Here is an 8,709-nt window from a genome sequence, read left to right as displayed (position 1 = left end):
AGAGATGAAACACATCATTTAGAACATTTTCTCTCTTAGGTGTCATGTCAAAAACACGCACGAGCTAAAAAATATCATCAAAATACAATTTGCTGTCCACTACACAACCAAATATTTTGACTCCAGGCTCCTTAGAGAACCACTATATAGATTCACCGGATGGGCAAACCTACTTAACCAATTGAAAGTATTGATAAAACTTGATGATAAATGAATTTATGTCTCCGTTATCACTTGGATAATGCGAGTTATTAATCACTCTATTATCGGTTTTACATATACACGTAGGAGTGCTATCAAGGGGGATACCATATGACATCGTGAGTTAACCGAGCTGTTTTGATATGTTTTATGGTTTGTTTTGATGAGTTGATTCGATTTATTAGATGGCCATAAACTTATGTGGGAGTATATGGTTAAACATCCCAAACCGCATAGGCAGATATGAATAAAGTGACTTTCTTTTAGGGTTATCGTTTGTTGTGTGAGTACCATATGGTCAAAGTGATGTGATGGATTGATAGTATATATTATGGAGCTGATCTCGATGCATTGGTTTGAGGTCAAATACTTTCATTTCCATGTTTTGCATGCTTTCAAAAATGTCAAAAAATTGTTTTTTGCATATGTGTGAAGTTATGGTTTATGGTTGACCTAAAGGTCGGAGTTATTTTCCATCATGTTTATGGTGTTGAAATGTTATCATCTGATGTATGGAAACTCATGGATTGATGCAGATGCCTCATATGTATGGTTATGACTGCTTTCCACCTTTCTAGGTCAGAACTAGCTATATGTGCTAGAGTGGTGAAGTGCAGATGTGATGCATCAACTTTCCATGATTGAATGTTTTCAAATTTGGAGTTTTCTAACATGATTAGTTTCTGGTCGGACTCTTTTTTATGCATGAAAGAATCACTTCTTAAGGGTAACATGTGTGTAGACTCCGATTGATGGCAGGAGATAGGTCAAACTCTAAGTGTGGGAGTTGGTCTAGTGTGATTATGATTTATGGTTAAGGGCTGAGATTCCCTCATGGATTATGGTTGAAATTTTATGGTGGAAGCCGGTGTGGTTATGTTTTTTTTTGTCTCGATTGGGTTATACTGCCAAAATTTTTGCAACCATATTATGTTCTAAAGTGGTTATGCAGGATTGGTCCTGCCTCACCCAAAGAGTGGAGTGCTCACACGTGTGATATGATTGGATTATGGTTTATGGTTTTTTTTGGGATTGGATCATGAAGTGATCAAGATGGTTTATGGTAGATGTATAAGGGTAGAGACCTTGTACAGTCTAACTGTTTGGAAAACGATTGTTTGTGCATCTGGGAAGTGCTATTGTGATTGGACTCATATGTTATGTTTCTCATGGCAGCATTGCTACATGACTAGGAGCACCTACATCGCTTAGCCTTAGACTACAGGGTCGCTGACCTGGGGATTTGCTGGATTGGGGGTGTTGCGTAGGTCTTCTTCTTTTTGTTAGGCTCATCTACACGGTTAGTGCATCGGGGGTTGACTGACCTACACGACTAACGCATTGGGGAATTTGCCTTGGATTTGTCTAAACAACCGGTGCTGGGCATCAAAGAGGCGTGGCACCTAAATTGATATGGTTGGTGTTGACACCCTACCACATGCTAGTATTTGGGATCTTTTCAGAGCTCGGGTTCATGGAGGGAGGCGAAGCGGCCAACCTATGTCTGGCTCAGGTAGGTGAGAGGTGTTCTGGCTTGCTCTCGACGAAGTAAAATTCTCTATGTCCATAGTAGAGAGGAAGTGGATGGGTGGACCGATCGATCCCTACATAGGGTTCGATGCTCTACTAGTTGACGTTTTGATGTTATGGTATACCTAAATTTTGTCATTACATTAATATATGGTTGCCTGTTCCATTTAGATAGGCATTTGAAGATTCTCTGTTATCATCTTCTCATGTCTCTATGCACTCTATTTCACCCTCCACTATATTGTCTCTCTCTCTCTCTCTCTCTCTCTCTCTCTCTCTTCCCGCAACGCGGTGTACACATATATTCACCCTCCATAATGTTATATTTTTCTTGAGTACGCTTTCATTCATAACACCCATTCAGGGATATCACTAGTCACTATGTACCTCTGGATGTAGTGTGGCTCATGGCTTAAACTCCATGCTTGGTCGGACACTAAGAACTCCTCCCCTCTGTAAATGCTTCCGCAACTCTGATGTATGTTGAAAATTGTATAAAAGTGTAAATTGTATATTTTTGTGCATAGACCCCTGGGGAGGGGTATCTCTCACCTGGTATCAAAGGGGGGTTTCCAATCAACGAGCAAAGAAAACCGAGCAAAGCTAATTTCCGTGCAAATATGAGAAACACCCTTGACAGATTGATGCAAGTGCAAGCTATATTGAAGAAAATAATCATGGCTTGTTGGATTCCACCACCCAAAACCTCAACTCAAAAGAAATTATCCAACACCTATTACACTGTACCACACCTTTAAATAAGTCACTACTGCAAGTCACATATTTTGTCCAAGAGTTCCCATCAAATTGTTGTTCCTTACCATACATGCTTGAGTTGTCACATTGTGGTGGCATCTCAAAAGTAATATATCCATCATAATGTAATGGAAGCTCACGAACATGCTTTATTTCTTGAGCTTGACTAAGCGCAATGGTAATGTTGGTATACAATGGTAGGATTTATCAACTAGATTTATCTAATGATGGATGTTGTCTTGGAGATCCTCTTTGATAAATACTGGTGAGATCTTGGAACAAACATTGCTCTATATTGGAGAAGTAGATAGAACAACCTTGTATAACTAAGAAACCTCATGATAAATAGCATAAAAATGCTCTCCGATATTAATTTCTATGTGCCAAAGCTCTACATGCTCTCCTGAAAAAGTGAGAGGACCTCGCAAAAATGTGTCTCTAAGATTTGGCCCAAAAGAATAGTGCTACCATAGATAGCTAAGGTCTCCCACCCTCTCATTTCAAATTCCTTTCCTCATCAACCGAAGCTTGGCTACTCTTGAAATTCTTTCTTTGCATTAAGTGGGAAAAAAATGTGCATACTGACCAACAAAAAGAATTGCATGTTAGAACCTTATAGCAGTGCAAAGTCTTTAGGGGTTGACTTAAAGGACCTTCTTATGAGGCTAATAGGCATGTTCTTTTTTGCGGCGATATATAGGCTTCTATGAGGTCTCATGCTTTCTCGTTGAAGTTGTCTATGATAGCATAGATAAGTCATCCCAATAGTCATGCTACCTTTCTACTAACAAGCTACCATAGAAAGGAGACTCTGAAGCCCAACTAATTGCATGATTTACTCTACTATCCAATCTTCCACATACTTTTCAATATTTTGACTTGCCTGAACCACCACTTTTTTTTTTTGACAAAATTGTCAATATGAACTGGTGCACCATCAAATGGATGGCCGAGGCCTCTTTGAGGAATTCCGGCTGGTATTCCTACAATGGGAATAAAGAGAGATAGGTTTTTCTCTATTTTCCTAGATTTTCTTCTGGAGTTGAGCCAACATAGCGACAAAGATGAGCACAATGAACACTCCAATGAAGATATCAATCATAACCCAAAGCTTGACCTGATAGCTATGTGTCCAATAGAAAACCGTTGCTCATGCAATCGATCATTGTGCGAAGAATACAAAATGCTAGCGACGAGGGTGGAAGTAGAATGCATTGGGTGGCTGGCGATGGGGAGATGGAGCTCAAGCATGAGCTATGCATGACAGTGATGATGCATTGTGAAGGAGAGTTGCTTCCATGGAGCAAGGGTGACCAGCGTCATCATCACGCCAAACCCAAATTTAATTTGGACACAAAAGGAACATATACCATATGCCTTTCGGAGCAGATAGTCAAAGAAAGTGAGCAACTAGATGGAGCCGAAATGGACTAACAACATAAGTGATCAATAGTTGAATGTGGAGTAATGAGACATCACATGGTACTTGACAACAAATTAATGAGAGACACACGATATTACTGCTTCCAAGTTATCCTCTACTGTGTTGCATGGGATGTGGCCACCCCCCTTCCCGTGTCTCCACCATTGTGAAACGTGCCAAAAATGGCATATCGTGGGTATAGTGTGTGTGTGTGTGTGTGAACTCAATTCAAGAAAAATGTGTCTCAGCTTAATATCGTGCCGTTTTCAATTTCAAAAATGCTGGTTGAGGGCACGGGACAAAGGAGAAATGCCTCCCCAGAATAGTGTAAAAATCTTTAAAAAATAGCCTAATTTTCTGAAATTTCCTCTTGAAATAAACAAGGAAAGGAAATTGGTATGTTTGGAAAAATGATTTTTCCCGAACACTGCGAGTCGGAGTCTCTCATGACCTCGTGGTCGTTGCAACGGGCAACCGCCTGGCGATAACAACTCTAGGCCACTGCTTACATTTGCATGACGCGTTGTAGCTCCATTTAGCTCGCTCTCTCAGTAGTCTTTGCCCTTTCGAAACATGTCAGAACCAGTCCGCGCCGGCGCGGACTTGTTCCAACATGCATCCTCTTGATAATGGGTTGCGCCTCTACCTACCATGCCGATGCTCATCACATCTCTCTCTCTCGCTCGCGTACATATCCCATAGGAGGTAGCTTGAGGGCCAAGAAGTCTCTCTCTCTCTCTCTCTCTCTCTCTCTCTCTCTCTCTCTCTCTCTCTCTCTCTCTCTCTCTCTCTCTTTTGACCATCTAAAAATATACTTCTATTACATCTAAAGAAAGAGCATTACAAAATCGGTTCATTGCCTCTAGTCAAACATATTGAATCCCGTATGATCATCCGACTCCTCTTCAGGCTCCTTCTTTTCCTCTTTGTCCTCAACTGCGCCTGCACCACCACCACCTCCTGCATTGACAACAACGCCACCACCTCCACGTGCACGGACAGAAGAAAACTTCTCGTTTTCGGCTACACAGCAAGTCTATCCTGTCATCATCAGCTTCGGAACCAACTGAGCCAAGAATATTTTTGATGTTGACAGTGGAAGGCGAGGAGTTTCCCCCTGACAGCGCGAGCAGGTAAGCCGCGACTACCCACTTGCAGGCCATCAGGTCTCTCTCTCTCTCTCTCTCTCTCTCTCTCTCTCTACCAAAAAAACAAAAAAAAAAGCTGATGAAACCAGTCCGCGCCGGCGTGGACTGGTTTCAGCAGCTTTTTTTTTATTTTTTTGGTAGAGAGAGAGAGAGAGAGAGAGAGAGAGAGAGAGAGAGAGAGAGAGAGAGAGAGAGAGAGAGAGAGAGAGAGAGAGAGAGAGAGAGAGAGAGAGAGAGAGAGAGAGAGAGAGCAAGACTACGAGGAGGCGAGCTGTGCAAGGAGTGCGCTGATCGCCTGCGAGTTGTGGGAGGAGTAAGACTGCGAGGAGTGCGTTGATTGCCTGCGAGCTGTGCGAGGAGTGCACCAGGGTGCCTCTCTCTCTCTCTCTACCAAAAACTTAATAAAAAAAGCTGCTGAAACAAGTTTGCGCCGGCGCAGACTGGTTTCAACAGCTTTTTATATTTTTTTTCAAGTTTTTGGTAGAGAGAGGCTAGTCACAGAGAAAGTGAGATTGGCAGTGCTATGAGCCAGATAGTGTTCGCGAGGGCAAAGCAAAACTAGAGAGTTATCATGGAAGGCAGTAGAAGCAGCAGCTCCAGGGTGGTGGCGGCACTAGTGGTGATGGGCAGTGTTGCCGAGAAAGGGGAGGTAGAAATCTTGTGTAGGATAGTGCGAAGCAAGCTATTTCCGTGCGCAGGCTACCTTACAGGACCCATGTCAGCGCCTTCATTGACATCGACGTGCTGCGGTGGGGTGAAGTCACTGTACTCCCTCACCAAGGGGGTGAGAGCGCGAATTGTGTCACCGCCTGCGACTGCATCAAGCAATTGTCCGCATCTTTGGGCTCTGCGCTCAAGAGCTCCAGTGTGTCCGTCCTTCCTGGCCTATGCGGCATCAATCTCGGCTATGCGATCAACACCTCCACCAACCGTGCCACGGTTCCTTAATGAATAGTCCTTGTGACTAACTATGCCGTCCTATATTATAACGCCTACTTATGCTGATCCCCGCCCTCCATGATGAGTACATTAGCCCCCCAGATATCGTGATATTGACCCCCTACCAACCAAGCTGCAATAGGGTGTCAGCAACTAGCTTTGCTCCCCATTGAGATTGAAGCTTTGCCCCTACTCTTACACTGCTGTACTTGCTTTTTGGTGAATAAAATCCGCCCACTTATTACAAATTCAAAGAGAGAGAGAGAGAGAGAGAGAGAGCGAGAGAGAGAGAGAGAGAGAGAGAGAGAGAGAGAGAGAGAGAGAGAGAGAGAGAGAGAGAGAGAGAGAGAGAGAGAGAGAGAGAGAGAGAGAGAGAGAGAGAGAGAGAGAGAGAGAGAGAGAGAGAGAGAGAGAGAGAGAGATGCTTCTCAACTCACCAAGTCACCTGAAGAGTCTAGAAAAAAGTGTGTGAGAGAGAAAAAAAACTACTAAAAATAGTTCGCACCGGCGCGGACTGTTTGAAATAGTTTTTTTTTGGAGAGAGAGAGAGAGAGAGAGAGAGAGAGAGAGAGAGAGAGAGAGAGAGAGAGAGAGAGAGAGAGAGAGAGAGAGAGAGAGAGAGAGAGAGACTTGTGGAGCTTGCGATGGCTGCCGATATTTCAGAGAACGTGGTAGAGCTCAAAGCTTTGCTTGACCAAGCTACGCGATGTCGTCGTGACCTCATGTGCAGAGTCTTATATCCTCTGAGATATAGACAGTAGAAATGGTAGCAGCCTTGTCTCCGCAATATCAAGGGAAGGCCACATTACTTCATACCTCAAAAATTCAAAGATCATTAGCTCATTATAAAGCTTGTCTAGTTTTAGTTGGGATCACGATGTTGAAAAGTAAAAGATCTAGATATCTCTCTTCAAGGGGCCTCCAAGGAGAAAATTGACGTTGATGTGGATTTTAAGTCAAGATCCTTGGAGTAGAAGGTCTGTGATATTGATGGCAAGAACTAGCGTCTGGGTGATTATTGTCTTGTTGTGTTGTGTTTGTGTAAAGCTATTGTACCTGAGAAATGTAGTCTCAATGTTAGGCCTACTCGGATTAACATTATTTTGAAGAAGCGGGAGAGGGAACCTGGCAGTATCTTCATGAGAATGAAGACAAGTCAAAGCTATGGAGTGATGATAAAGAACCCATGTCTAGGCTCATGCAAATAAGGAATTTTTTACTTTGTTGCAACTTTGTACTATAGAAATCCAAGAGCTTCATGGTAGGATAGGTGGTTTGGGGTGATGGTGAGAGTACATGGTAGTTCTAACTTCTTTTGGAGACGTCGCTAATGGTATAAGGTTTTATATTCTAGTATGAAAGTAGATACATCCACTTGATTTTTGATATAGTGGTCATGATTGGTCCAAAGAACTATTTTGATATGGAAGTAGACCCATCCACTTAATTGGTCTAGAGAGTTGGCATCAATGTTCCCAGGGAAAATCATACAAATTTCCCTTTATGGTAGATTCAAACCTAGGAAAGTTTTCCCACTAATCGGCATTTTTTTTACAATGTAACTCTATCTTTTATAATTTCTCCAAGTGGATTTTCTCCCTCTCCATCTATTTTGATTTTTCAACATCCAATGCTCACCCAAAACATTTGGGAGAGAAACTAGTGATAAAATCAGCTCAAGGCTAAGCTAAGGCACACTTGTCTCGAACATTGGTTGTCATGGTAGCGGCATCAAACCTCCATTTTTTTAGAGAGAGAGAGAGAGAGAGAGAGAGAGAGAGAGAGAGAGAGAGAGAGAGAGAGAGAGAGAGAGAGAGAGAGAGAGAGTCGGCATGGTAGCGGCATGAAACCTCCAAAAACTAAAAAAAAAGCCCAAAAAAATCAAATAAACTATTATGTGACTGCAATGTTGATAGAATGTCACATGAGATGTTGTTTATAAAAAAAAGCTCAATGTTTGTGAGAAAGTAGCTCGGTTTTTTCTTTGCTCGAGAATGTTCGCTCGCCGTTTGGTAAGACTCGTATCAAAGCCAATGCTTAAGGTTAAGGGGATAGCCTAAAGCGTGATACTAGCCGGGTTAGTTATGTATAGTGCACACATTCATGTATGTTGTTTGAGAAAGGATATTGTATTCATGATGCATCTATAAGTGACATCGTGCATCGAAATCCATGTCCGCAAGAAAAAATTAATTAATTAAAAAAAAAAAGCCGTGAACATGCGCGAACTTCTCTCCTTGTTCACTCTATTCTTGGCTTGTGATTTTGGTCTTGAGAGCCTATATAAAGACCTCTCTCCCTTCGCTTTGAATATACATATAAATACACTCTCAGAGACGGAAGCTCTCTTGTCTTGACGTCAGAATTACTTATCTATTATACGGAGTGGTGCAAGCTCTTCATCACCATCTCCATAATCTCTTCTCTCTCAATAATAATAAGAAGAAGGATACTCTCTCTATACTTGCTTATTATCTTCTCTCTCGTTTCATGGTATATGCACTCAGAAACTTTTGTAGAGGATATCTCTACGTAGCTCTCATCACCGCTCTCTTCCGGCAAAGCAAGAAGCCTTTTGACATCCCCTAATCAATTCTAAAGCATGGTGAGAAACCATAAACTCCATAGTCATCATTTCTCTCTCTCTCTCTCTCTCTCTCTCTCTCTATCTCTCTCTCTCTCTCTATGTCATTTTTTTTTTGCGTAGGCATC

General features: G+C 42.2%; 2 pseudogenes; one reads left to right on the top strand and one right to left on the bottom strand.

The window, feature by feature from the left end:
• Positions 1-4,772: 4,772 nt before the first annotated feature.
• Positions 4,773-5,073, bottom strand: LOC147434977 (large ribosomal subunit protein P2-like; annotated as a pseudogene).
• A 1,568-nt stretch (positions 5,074-6,641) lies between these two features.
• LOC147434976 (uncharacterized) lies at positions 6,642-7,240 on the top strand (annotated as a pseudogene).
• Positions 7,241-8,709: the final 1,469 nt, after the last annotated feature.

Source organism: Adiantum capillus-veneris, chromosome 19 (assembly GCF_014529385.1).
Source record: "Adiantum capillus-veneris isolate H3 chromosome 19, ASM1452938v2, whole genome shotgun sequence".
Taxonomy (NCBI): domain Eukaryota; kingdom Viridiplantae; phylum Streptophyta; class Polypodiopsida; order Polypodiales; family Pteridaceae; genus Adiantum; species Adiantum capillus-veneris.
This window is presented reverse-complemented; position numbering and strand designations above follow the sequence as displayed.